Source organism: Antechinus flavipes, chromosome 2 (genome assembly GCF_016432865.1).
Source record: "Antechinus flavipes isolate AdamAnt ecotype Samford, QLD, Australia chromosome 2, AdamAnt_v2, whole genome shotgun sequence".
Taxonomy (NCBI): Eukaryota; Metazoa; Chordata; class Mammalia; order Dasyuromorphia; family Dasyuridae; genus Antechinus; species Antechinus flavipes.
The window spans coordinates 70,275,127-70,288,223 of NC_067399.1; the positions used below are offsets into that span (position 1 = coordinate 70,275,127).

At 39.2% G+C, this 13,097-nt stretch overlaps 1 protein-coding gene across 1 annotated transcript in view; it reads left to right on the forward strand.

Moving 5' to 3' along the window:
* The first annotated feature begins 11,031 nt into the window (after positions 1–11,031).
* The window catches only part of CDH8 (cadherin 8), a 527,274-nt gene continuing 525,208 nt past the window's right edge, over positions 11,032–13,097 (forward strand). The window contains exon 1 of the mRNA XM_051975087.1: positions 11,032–11,126. The gene's annotated coding sequence lies outside the window, so the exon portion shown is untranslated. The remainder of the gene's footprint in view (positions 11,127–13,097) is intronic.

Sequence of the window (13,097 nt, forward strand, 5' to 3'; positions counted from 1 at the left end):
AATAGAGCAGTTTTTACAACACATTTATGAAAATACATATCTCAATAAGGCCTTCCCTGTGGACTTCCTAAAGAGAGTTTGAAATCTTTTTAGGATCTATGGGATAAAGGAAGGCTTCACTGTACATCAAGTTCTATCCGAGGAGCTGGAATTGTTTTATAAACCTCAATTAGGCCTCATACCTCCCCCCTGAGGTAGAAGAGAAACATTAGACATTTTTATGGAGACATCAACTTAAAACCCATCGAGAGGTTAATCAGCTTGCTTCCAGTCTTACAGCTGGTCTATTGCAGTGTTAGAAATAAAATAGAAGTCCTTCCTAGGGAACAACACCCTCCCTTTGTTTTTCTGATTAGTGGAGTCTACCGACCTTCTGGAAGTAATGATCAGTGCTCCATAGAAAGCCCTAAGAAAGATCAGAGTGTGTTTTCCTGTTTTAAAATAAATAAATAAAAACAATGGCTGTTATTTTTATACACCAAAAAAAAAAAAAAAAAAAACACCCATTTATTGAACACTTAACTTAAAATGACCCTTCTTGGAGGGATAGAGAAGGATGGAGAGAGAAAAGAAATCACAGAACAACTGAGGAATTAGAAGCCTGACTGTTAGAATATTTCCTTCTGATCTCCTCTATATTGCAACCTGCATAGTTATTGCACGCTAGAGGGCACTTGAGGAAGAACAAAAAAAAAAAAAAAATTAAGAAAAAAGAAAAAAAAAGAAAGAAAAGGAAAAAAGAAAAAAAAAAAAAAAAAAAGAAAGAAAAGGAAAAAAGAAAAAAAAAAAAAAAAAAGGAAACCCTTCATCTTCACTGTAACAGGGCCAGTTACCTGCATGAGAAAGGGATGTGTGGAACTACACACAGTTGCTCAGGCTTCTCTCATAGCAGCTGAGTCTTTAATAAACAAAGAAGTCCTTAACGTATGCAGGCTTTGAGAAACAAAGAAATCCTATTCATGTTTTTCTTAATGCAATTTTTCTTTTAACTCCTTGGATCATTTCCCGAGTGCAGTTATCCCAGTCTTTTCCTCAACAACTCATTCAATAATAATGAATTGAAATTGCAAACTCCTTTCTGAGTAAAATTAAATGCCCAGAGTTGGGGAGGGGGGTGGGAACTGAAGAAAGGGTAGGTTGTATTTTCTTTTATATACACTGGATTATTATATGGATTTTGTGTGAATATATATATATATATATATATATATATATATATATATATATATATATTTAGGATATAAGCAAATGATCACACCCCTTTTTTCACAGGTCAGACTTTAAATCTGTATGTCTGGTTAGTGGACACTGAAGCAGTATACCAGAAGGGACTATGAGGCACTGGAGAGAAAGAATAGCTACAAGCCATAGGATGACCTATATGTACTAAATGATCACTTCTCACCTTCACCTGGAATATACACACAATTAGGAAGGAGGAGACAAAATCCCTTTCCAGCAACTGTCCACTTAGAGAAGCCTAAAATGCCAGATGTGCTATTCATAATAGCCCAGAGGCCTTATTTATTTTATTTTTCCCCAGCAGGATTACTGTGATAGCTTTGTGCCAGTCCATCCTCTTGAGTTTCTGTTGAATCTTATCTTCTCTCCAACACCTGGAAAGATGTCAGATAATGTCGTTTTGAAAGTCTTCTCCAAAAGTCTCAATACAGATTTTTCTTTTTTTTAAATAAAAAATGCTAACTGAAGTTCTAATGTTAAGCTTCAGACTAGAAACTACAGTCAGTTTTAAAAGCTACAACACCATATCTCTAGGATAATTTATATGCTATCTACTGTTTGTATTAACTGGAAAACAATCTTTAATGTATGCATACATCACTTGGTTCCCTAGTAAACCACAATCTCTTTATCTCCAAGAAAATATATGTAATGTTTAATGCTTATTGAATTTGTATTTCAGAGGCACCTTGGTGACCCTTTGGTTGAGCCCATCCCTGAAAAAAATGCAGACTATAACATACCTGGCTAGTAGTAACATATAATATGTGTTGAACAGTATGCTTTTATTTCCTGACTTTTCCATAGGATCTATAGAAACACAGGGATATTCCCAAGTTAATTACAAACTTCAAAACACATTATGGAGAAAGTATGAGGAAAATTCTGGCATAAAATATGTCATTAAGAAGATAAAAATTTGGCAAAGGAACTGGGCCAGTCATGTGAGAAAAAAGAGACATAATAATTGGATAGTTGAAATGCTACTCAAATCTCACCAAAATGTTCACAGAAAGGGAGGAAAAGTTTCAGTATATCAGGAGAATCTTCAAAAGGAAATTAACGGAAGCCCAAGGACAAGAAAGGGTATGGCAAAATCATGACATGCATAAGTGAAATAGATCTGTCTAAATCATTATAAAATTGTGTCTTGCCTTCTTCATTTCTTTCTATTCCATTATTTATAGATGAAGGGAAAATTTATATATACATATATATGAATATATTGATTGTCATTGTTCTGTCATATCTGACTCTGTGATTCTATGAACCATAGCATGTCAATACTGTCCATGGGGTTTTCTTTGGCAAATATATGAAGTGGTTGGGCATCTAGGTGGTACAGTGAATAGAGCACAGAATCTGGAGTTAGGAAGATTCATCTTCCTGAGTTCAAATCTGACCAGATACTTTATGATCCTGGGCAAGTCATTTACCCCAAGCTACCTCAATTCCTCACCTATAAAATGAGATAGAGAAAGAAATGGGAAACTCCTCTGGTAACTTTGCCAAGAAAACCCCAAATGGGGTTACTAAGAGTCAAATAGAGTGGTTTGTCATTTCCTTCTTCAGTGGATTAAGGCAAATATAGGTTAAGTGGCTTGCCCAGCTAGGACTCTATCCATTGAGTCACCTCTCTGACATAATGATGATAATCATCCAAAATGATGATGTTGGCCAGCATTTATATGGTGCTTTGAAGTTTGCAAAACTCTTTGCAAATAAAATGTCATTTTCTCCTTACAGCAATCTTGGAACATAGGTACTCATTATTTAACAGATGAGGAAACTGAGGCAGATAGAGTTTAAGTGATTTGTCCAAGGCATACAGTATTTGAGGCCAAAGTTGAACTCAGATCTACCATGATTCCAGGGTAGTGTTCTATTCACCATAATAGCTATTGTAAAGTTGCTCTGGGACTTGACCTCTGATTATACTGATATAGAAACTCCCTGTGAAGAGATTTTCTTTACAATTTATGGTCCTAGAATGTTGCCCAGGTTATCCAGGAAATTTTTATCAAAAGCAAGACTGGAATGCTAGACTACCTGGTTCTAGGACCAGTTCTCTTTTCTCCTATATTATCTGTTATCAGAATTGTCCAAGTAAGTATTAATTCAAAGTTATTTAAATTCAACAAAAATTTATGAAAAATATTATTTGGAGGGAATTCCCTCACCACTAGTTTCCTAAAAGCATGAAATCATAGATCTTGAAGAAAGAAAAAGAGAAAGAAAAAAGAAAGAGAAAGAAAGAAGGGGAGATAAAGAAAAAAGGAAGGAAAGAAGGAAAGGAAAAATGAAGGAAGGAAGGAAGAAAGAAAGGAAGGAAGGAAGGAAGGAAGGAAGGAAGGAAGGAAGGAAGGAAAAAAGGAAGGAAGGAAGGAGGAAGGAAGGAAGGAAGGAAGGAAGGAAGGAAGGAGGGAGGGAGGGAGGAAGGGAAGGAAGGAAAGAAGGGAGAAAAGAAGGGAGGAAGGGAGGGAAAGGGAGGGAAGAAAAAAGAATTCAAGCCAATGTAAAATTTATTTATAACAAATTCCTTTGTAAAGTTGAGAAAGCTCAGTGCAATGTTGTTTGGTCACCCATTCATTTTTATAGTGTGGAAACTAGTTTGGTATTACACAAAGTCTAGAATGTGGAGCTGGAGAGGAAGTTGTCTTACAGTACTAGTTTCCCCTATATGAAATCTGTATGATCTGAAAGAAGTCACTTAATTTTTGAGGGCCTTATTTTCTTCATCTATAAAATTATGGGTTGAGATAATTTCTGAAATTGCATATATCTAGAAGCTCCATGATGTGATGATCATAGGTGTTTCACCTAAAGTTAAATATTAATGAACCTATTTGAAGTAAATCAATAATGACATCTTGTGGGACATGCCTGTATAGCAACATTTCCTCACCTCAATCTCCCTTCCACCCCCCCAAGATTTTCAGAACATAGTCTAATGAGATGGGATATAATCTGAATTGAGTTTCAATAAAGAAGATACCTAGATAAATATGTCAGTAATACTAACACCTACTCTTTGGTGAAGCATTTTCTTAATAACAACTAAATAGTCTTTCCTTACTGAAACATTAGCCAGACATTTTAGGAAATTAATATTTTGAATCACTTTGATTATATTTGGATGCTAAAAAAATTAGCCAGTATCCATCATGTATATATTTTTAGCTCCCTTCCCTGTTCTTCCCTCCCTTCCCTTTACTTTTCCTTCAATTCCTTTTTTATTTCTTTACTTCACATTCCCTTCCCTTCCCTTCCCTTCCCTTTCCCTCTCTTTGCTTTCTCTTCCTTTTTCCTTCCCCTCTCCTTTCATTTCCCTCTCTTTTTTCCCTTCTCTCTCCTTTCCTTCCCTTTCAATTCCCTCCTCTACCCTTCCCACACTTTCTTCTGCTTCCCGTATGCCAAATGTCAAACTACCAAATCATCATGTCACTTAGCAGATATAATAGCTATCAAACAATTCCATCTTTCCTCCCCAACTCTAGGTATATATCCCTGGGTTTGTGATTGATACATCCTCCAGAATGTTTTGGGAATCAAAATGATAATCACTTAATGGGTTAAAAAGGGCCTGGAATGTTAATGAAGACAAGAAATTAATTGAAAATTACATTTATTTTTCTTTCTAAAGTTTCAGATGTTTAAGTTTTATAATATTATTTAAATGATTCTAAATATATTTTTAACAGAACTAAAATCCAGGGATCTTACAATATAGTACATAGAGTATTACACCTGGAATGGTCCTTTTAACAAAAAATGTTAGATTATATTGCAAAGAAAGTAAGAATTGAAAGGATCTCTGGTAGAGCACAGGACCTTGACATTAGAGCTTTCAGAGATCTTAGAACATAAACTATTACCACCTATAGTTACAATTAATGTCAGAGCTGGAAGGAGTTTAGAGGTCCTTTACTATAGATGAGAATAAACAGAACCTTTTTGCTACTGGTTATGACATCAACCCACTATAAGATAATTTTAATCTGTCATTGCTATTGATTTTGTATGAGCTCAATGAATTGAGTGATTGCACCACAGAGAATAGAGTTTACTTTGTTACTTATTGCATGGGAACAGGGAAGGACAGAAAATCTGCATTTTTATGATATAATGATATAGATAGTTCTGAAAGATAAAGCAGAAAGAAGGATTCTTTAATACTTCTTGCTCTGTGAAAACTTCTGGGAATTGCCTAGTTTGCACTCTCTCTTCCCAGGATTTTTGTTCCTTAGAGCCAGCTGTTTTCCCTGCTCCTGTTGTTCAGTCATTTCAGTTCTGTATGACTCTTTGTGACTCCATTTTGGGGTTTTCTTGGCAGTTTACTGAAACTGGTTTTCATTTCTTAATCCAACTACTTTTATAGATGAAGAGCTGAAGTTAAGTGACTTGTCCACAGATAGTGCCTGTCTGAGGCAGAATTTGAACTTTCAAGGATGATAATTCCTAATTCCAAGCCAAATGTTCTATCCATTGAGCCATCTAGATGCTACTCCCCTTCTCTGTAACCAACCAAATTGGCAGAAACTCCACTTGGATTATTGGCAACAAGAGCTAAAATCTGATCAAAGGAATTGGTTTTATAAAAGAAAGTTCCCTCCCCTCTCTCCCTCCTGTTTTCCCTCCTTCTCTCTCCCCTTCTCTCTCTCTCTCTCTTTCTCTCTCTCTCTCTTTCTCTCTCTCTCTCTCTCTCTCTTTCTCTCTCTCTCTCTCTCTCTCAATCTTGGTCTCTCTGTCTCTGTCTGTCTCTCTGTGTCTCTGTCTTTTTCTGTGTGTGTTTCTCTGTTTCTGTCTCTATCTCTGTCTCTTCCTGTCTCTGTCTCTCTCTGTCTGTCTCTGTCCCTTCCTTTCTCCATTCCTCTTTTTCCCCCTTACCCCACCTCCCTGTATCCTTTACTCTGGGTTTATCTTTGAGCTTTTCACAATCTCCTGAAAATAATCACCAAGACCAATAAGATTCAGGTTGCAGACCCCGAATGCTGTACTACTATTTATGAGGGTTATCTAAAGTTATTTAATTAAATAACAAAGTATTTAATTATCCAAAGGACCCCATAAGAAAATTCCTTAGGCCTGGTCCTCCCCCTCAAAAATCTAAACCTAGAACATGCTGTTTTTCAGTTGTCCTTCTTGAAAAAGTCTACATAGCAAATACTTCCCCTCAGCTGAAGGAATGTAACCACACCAAGAGGATGTAAAAATGAAAACACTTTCTTTAAGGAGTATGCTCTCACCATTATGAGATTACACTGCATACCATTAAGAGTGGGTGGAACTGTTAAAAAGGCAAATGCCTCCTCTTTCAGCAACCCCATTTATTTTAGCAATATCCTTATACTGTTTTCCTGTGATCTCAATGCTCTTCCAAATAGCTTATTCATCCTGCTTCCTCCTGTGTATTAGAAGGGAAATGTCTATGCCTTTTTTTCCTTTGAGCAGCAATCAGCAGGTAGAGAGATAAACACAGCCAATATGAGCAATTTTGTCCCATTTCTCTTCTCTTGGGGAAGGATGATATCCTTTATATTTCATCTCACATACTGCCTCTTTCAGGAAGGATTCCCCATCACTAATGGCATTTCTCATCAGATTTTATATACTCTCTAATGTGCCAATATAGCCATAAGTATCACAGAGTTTGAATGAGAAGGGACACTAAAGGTTATGTAGTCCAACCTTCTTATTTCACAGATTAGGAAACTGAGGCCCAGAGAAATGACGTAACTTAATCAAAATCATGTAAATGATAAGTGATAGTGAAAGGATTTGAACCAGAGTCCACTGATTAATAAAGCAGATAAACAAAAACTCTGACCTTTATATAATACCATATTGAGTCTCTCTGTGGCCTATAATCATTACTAGATTTTAAACTCTATGTAGGCAGGACTTGTGCCTTTTCCAAACTTTTATCTGCCTTGTCTGAACTCTTTATAGGGAAGATGCTTGTTTCACATTTGTTGAACTTGATTGATAAAAGTGTTTTCCTTATAGCCATGTTCATCTTTATTTTATACATGGGGAAACTGAGTTTCTTAGAGTTATAATAACTTGCCCAGAACTACACACAGTTAATAAGAACCGATGAAGACTTTATTTTTTTGGACTTTGAAACCAGTATTTCTTCTACCATGCCACATAGTTTACTTTTCTTAAAAGCTGTTTTATTTAATTCATTGTATTATGTGTGTGGGGGGGTATAGCTGACTTTAACAAAAAGAGTACTACTTTTGGAATAAAATGACCAATATTTACATTCTGGAAAGAAATTTTAAATTGTACAAATAGAGTGGCTAAAATATCCCAGAGATTCCACAGCTGGGCATATACCCCAAGGAGGTCATTGGCAAAAAGAAAAATGAGTATATTTCAAAATATTTATGATAACACTTTCTATATTGGCAAAGAATTGTAAATAAAGTAGATGCTTTATGAGAAATGGATAAAAATGTCTTTATATGAATGCAACAGAATATTACTATGCTATAAGAAACAATACATATAATAATAATAGCTAATTACTTAGACATATAGTGCTAACTATATGTCAGGCACTGTGCTAAGCACTTCATGATTGTTATCTTAATTCATCTTTACAATAGCCTTGAGAAGTAGGTCTTATCATTATCCGCTTTTTACAGATGAGGAAACTGAGGAAAATCAAAATGAAGTGATTTGCCCAGCTAGTAAGTTTCTAAGGCCAGAAGAATTTAGACTCCAGGCCCAAGCACTCTATTCATTGTGTCACCTAGCTACAAAGAAGCATGGAAGGAGTGATGCAAAGTGAAGTAAACAGACCTAAAATAATATGCATAATTCTTATAGGAAATATAAATGGAAAGAGTAACAACAAAGACCAAACTTGGCTGCAAGGAAAAGAGATGGGAAAACTTCTCTCTAATCTCTTCTGTAGAAGTGGGGGTGTGTGTGGGTATGACATATTATATATAATGGAAGATTCTTTTTGATGTTTTGATTGTTTTTGTTATATTTTTTTTCTTTTCTTCTTCTTAAAAATCATTCTTTGACTGTCTTGGAGGATAGAGGGAGAGAAATTCAAAGAAAAACAAAATGTACATGACATAAAAGCAAAAGATGTCTATGAGACATACTTTTTAAAAGTCCATGATTATTAGATTTCTGGTTGTTGCATGATGTTGAACAAGTTACCTCACCTTTCTAGGTCTTAAATCTTCACCTATCAAATGCTAGACTTACACAAGATAATTCTAAGGTTCTTCCCAGTTTCCATTCATAGTTTATATTAATGCTGGACTTTATAACAATCTTAGATTTTATAATAAAAGGGAACCTTACAGATCTATCCATTCAAATCCCCTCCATTCCATCATTTCAGAAGAAAGAATTGCCAAAGAGAAAAGTTGCTCTGATCCAAATAACTAGTAAGTGAGAATGTCAGCATTTGAACTCAAGTCTTTTGATTCTAAGCGCAATGCTCTTTTCTTTATGCCATCATATCCACAAGGTTGCTCATCAGAGGCAGTCCTCTCAATCTCACTTCCCTTACCAAGTTACTCCCCTTGTTTTGGTTCTTTTACTCCTAGCCTTTGGTGAAGTAAGAGTAAGGGGATTTTTGGACCATTTGTTCAAATGAAAATACATCTCTGAAAATTAAGCATACAACCAGATATGGTATTTATTTCCTGGTCCACTTGGGACTCTCGGGTAAAGAAGCAGTTATCATTTGATTGAGGGTTGAATTCAGTTTTTATTCCAAGACAGAATTACTCAATTTCAGAGTACTTTGTAAGGAACCCAGTCTTTGCAAAGAGTAAATATATATTTAGTGCAGGCCAGAACAAGACATTCAAAGGCCCTCTTTGGCTTCCCCCTCTAGAACAATTCAGTCAGCATCTTTTCAGTGACAGCAAGAATATAAAATTTTTAGATATCCAGTCAATATTCATTTCAATGCTTCACAATGGGATATAGCACAAAAAAATGTCAAATTTGCATAAATGTTATAAGCATATTGTCCTCATTTTCTTATTCTGTTCACTTACTTTCATTAATTTGAGTAGGACTACAAAAGAAAGTCTTTGGATTTAGTGTCTATTCCCTTATCCCCTTCTCCTTTTTCTGAAATGTTTCCAGAAAAGAAACCCTGCCAATTTTATCATGCACAAGGGTTAGCCAAGAAGAGCAGTGTAGTGTGCAGGAGGTATGCAGGCACAGATTTTGGGGAAAACTTAATTTTTGGTGAATCTTAAATAGCATCCACTCCCAAGAGACTAAAAGCAGCAAAATGACTTCAGATTTTTTTATTTTTTATTTTTGTTTCTCTCTGCTGGAGAGAATAGAAAAAGAATCCAGATCTCTAATAACCTAAATCATTCTCTTAGTCCTGGCAGGTTTGCCCAATTGATGAAGTCACTTATTAAGATTTAGACTCTATTTTGGAGGAAGAAGTAGGGATATGAACTGGGTATAATTGCCCAGAAAGTTTTTAAATCCTTAGAACAAAAGTGACAGCTAGCTAGCTGATGAGGAGGTCTTTGCAGTCTGCTCAGGACAACCTCCATTCCTTACTTCCCAGCTTTTACAAACATTTCCAGATTTTTTTGATTAAGTGGCTTTGAAAATCCTAAATATGAAGGCAAGGGTATTGGAGAAAACTAATGATTTTCTTTTCATATTGGTCATAAAAAAGGCTCATGCACTTTCCCACCATTCTTCCCCCTGGTAGTTGACTCTTTTGTTTACTTTATCCTTTATCATCTCACTTTTCCATGCCCAGGGATTCTGAAGGAAACAAACTTTAAAAGGATATCATTACCATGGTGAAGACTGAGAGCATTCAATTTCTTGGGTCTTCCTGCTAAAGATGTTGTCACATTGCTTACAGGGGGGAAATAGGAAAACCAATTGGAAATGTTCTCAGAAAGGAGGGCCCTTGTCCCATTGCCAACACACTATAAATTCTTCCTCCAAAATAAAGCTCCTGGGAGGGGGGGGGCAGGGTCTATGTCTTTGGAAATCTCTCTAAGAGCACAGATTAAAAACTCATCACTGAATCAAGAAGTGAGAAATCACTCTTCCTTCTTTCCTTCCTTTCTCTTTCTCACATTGGACTTGAACTGCTCCCAAACCCCATACAGCCTCCTCCATGTCTTCTTCCCCAAATCACCTTCACCCATGAAATATCAGAGCTGATGGCTCCCCACTAAAGGCAACTCCATAGCAGGGCATACTCTGCAGGAATGATAGAGAAAAGTTGTGATAGAATTGATGGAAGGAGAAGGGAGAGAGTGGGAAGAGGACGAGAGAGAATGAGAAAGAGACTGAAGGAAAAGAGAGAGAGAGAGAGAGAGAGAGAGAGAGAGAGAGAGAGAGAGAGAGAGAGAGAGAGAGAGAGACGACCGGGGGTGGGGGTGGGGGGTGGGGGCTGCTTACATGAATTTCCAAGCGGTAGACCTGCCTCCGAGATCAGCCCAATAAGAGCTGTCAGGGGAGGCTCCCTGCTCACTTTTCCACATCACTTCACAGTTACATTTGGCAGGCAGGAAGGCAGGCAGGCAGGCCGGCCCGCGCACTGGAACGCTCAGACCCTGAATTAGTGAATTTATTTGGAATATCCCCGCTTCCTTGGAGCTCCGTTACCGCGGCCGCCGCCACCGATTTGTGCAAAAGGAGAAATACTAACTGCACTTTACTCTGCGGGCTCAGCAACCTGAGAGTGGAAGTACCCACCAGCCTCTCCTCCAACATCACCAGCATCAAAAGGCATGAGAGAAATCCGGAGGAGTCTGACCATCCTTCGGAGGCTGGACAATATTCTCCTCTCTCGGAAGCTGACCCAGCGCGTCCATTTGTGAACTGGGTGTCATCTGTCATATCGGGTCCCTGAAAGAGTAAGTATTTTTTGTTTTCTTCTTTTTCTTCTTCTTCTTTCCTCCTCTGTCTAGAGAGGAGGGAAGGGGAACAGAGGATGGGAGCAGAGTCTTTTTTTTCTCCTCTCTCTCTCTCTCTCTCTCTCTCTCTCTCTCTCTCTCTCTCTTTTCTTCTTTTCGTGTTACTTCCTAGACCTTATGCAGGGTTACCGGCTTTACAGGCTACTTCCTTAGAATATTTCCCTAGACGAAAAATAGGAGCTCCAAACTGAAATTTCCAGGCTCATTCATTCGCATTCTTTAAAAAATCCCTGATTAATGGAGATGTCAAGAGAGCTGCTGCCAGTCGCTTATTCAGATCGGTTTCTGCAGGAGGATCAGAAGGAGTTTTGTCTACCCGGCTGCCCGCAACCCCAACCTATCCCATCTCTGTTGGCTTTCTTATTTAGTCCGAAACACCTCGGGGTGCTTTCCTTGGTACACGCAGGGGCTGCAGCCACGCATTACCATGCATTGCCGTTCCCGTGCAGAGAATAGAAAACACCCCGCAGCCGGCTATGGAATCACTGGGAGACAAGAAGCAGCGGAGGCAAGAAAGGGGAAGCCCCTACACCTCCCCCCCACCCCCCTTCCAATTCTCCTTCTGTCTACGGCTGACAGTGCTCCCACTTACTTCCCCGGGAGGTGAGTAAACCCGCAGCGGAAGCGAGCCGCTGACCGAGGTTAGGAGGGAACCCGTCTTTGGAACGCTTCTGAGGAGAGGGGGGTTTTCCCACAAGTGGCATCCCCGCTCCAGTGCCCGAGACTAGTGGGGAGACGCTGTGCCCACCTGAAACTTGGCAACCGTCCCCAGCGCGGGCTCTGGGGCTAGAGGAAGGGAATCTAGCTCTTTGCTTCATTTTGGCTGCGGACCTGTGGGCTAATGGGTTAAAACATCACCCCAGTGCTTTGAGAGAGAAAATAGCTTATCTGTTCCGCTTCACACCTCAGTCTGGGTCTATTCCCATTGCTGCCTTAACCACAGCTACTTCTTCTCTCGCTCCCCAGGATTGTGATTGGGGGTTCAGCTCCAGATCCCCCGAGGCAGTGCAGTGCAAACCCAGGGTCATGTCGCCTGCTGCCCCTTCCTTGGGGCACCATTTCTGCCTGTGTAGGGCCAACCCCTTAGGGCTAAAAAAGCGCAGCCCCATGCAGGGATGGGGGGGGGGATCATATATATATATATATATATATATAGAGAGAGAGAGAGAGAGAGAGAGAGAGAGAGAGAGAGAGAGAGAGAGAGAGAGAGAGAGAGAGAGAGAGAGAGAAAGAGAGACAGACAGAGTGAGAGACAGAGAAAAAGAGAGGGGCGAAGAGAGAGAGAGAGAGAGAGAGAGAGAGAGAGAGTTCGTGGCTAGCGGACAGCCCTGCATGCAGGCTGGAGCGCGCTAGAGCTGTGCCAGGACTTGGGGAACCAACCTCCGAGACCGGCAGAGCCCGGAGCCACACCAGGCTTCAGCGCCAAGGGAAACCCGGGGGCTACTGGGGGACTTCCTCCTACAGAGAGCTCTCTGCCAGGGGGAGCTAGCCAAGGTGTGGAGCGAGCCGTGGTCTTGGAGTCAACACCACTTAGAAAAGAGGGCGCTTTTTTTGTAGGTGTTTTCCTGCATATGTGTATTTATGTATATATGTATGCATGCATGACAGTGTGTGCACGCTGTCAGTGTGTGTGTAACAGGTTTAGTACAATGGAGACCACATTTCCACGTTAAAATCAAGACCGAGAGACAGAGAAAATGTACAACCGACACCGATGCCAACAGGTACCAAAGACTTCCTCTCTCCCCTTCCCAGAATTAAAATCACCTGCCCTCTTTTCACCCTACAAGGTAGGCACAGAGCTAGAACTTTGACTAGAGCGGACCTTCAGGAACTGGCGAGTGGATAAGCACATAAATGACTAGCCATTTGCATCCATTGGGGTTCGGATGCCAGATGTTTGCTTGGGTT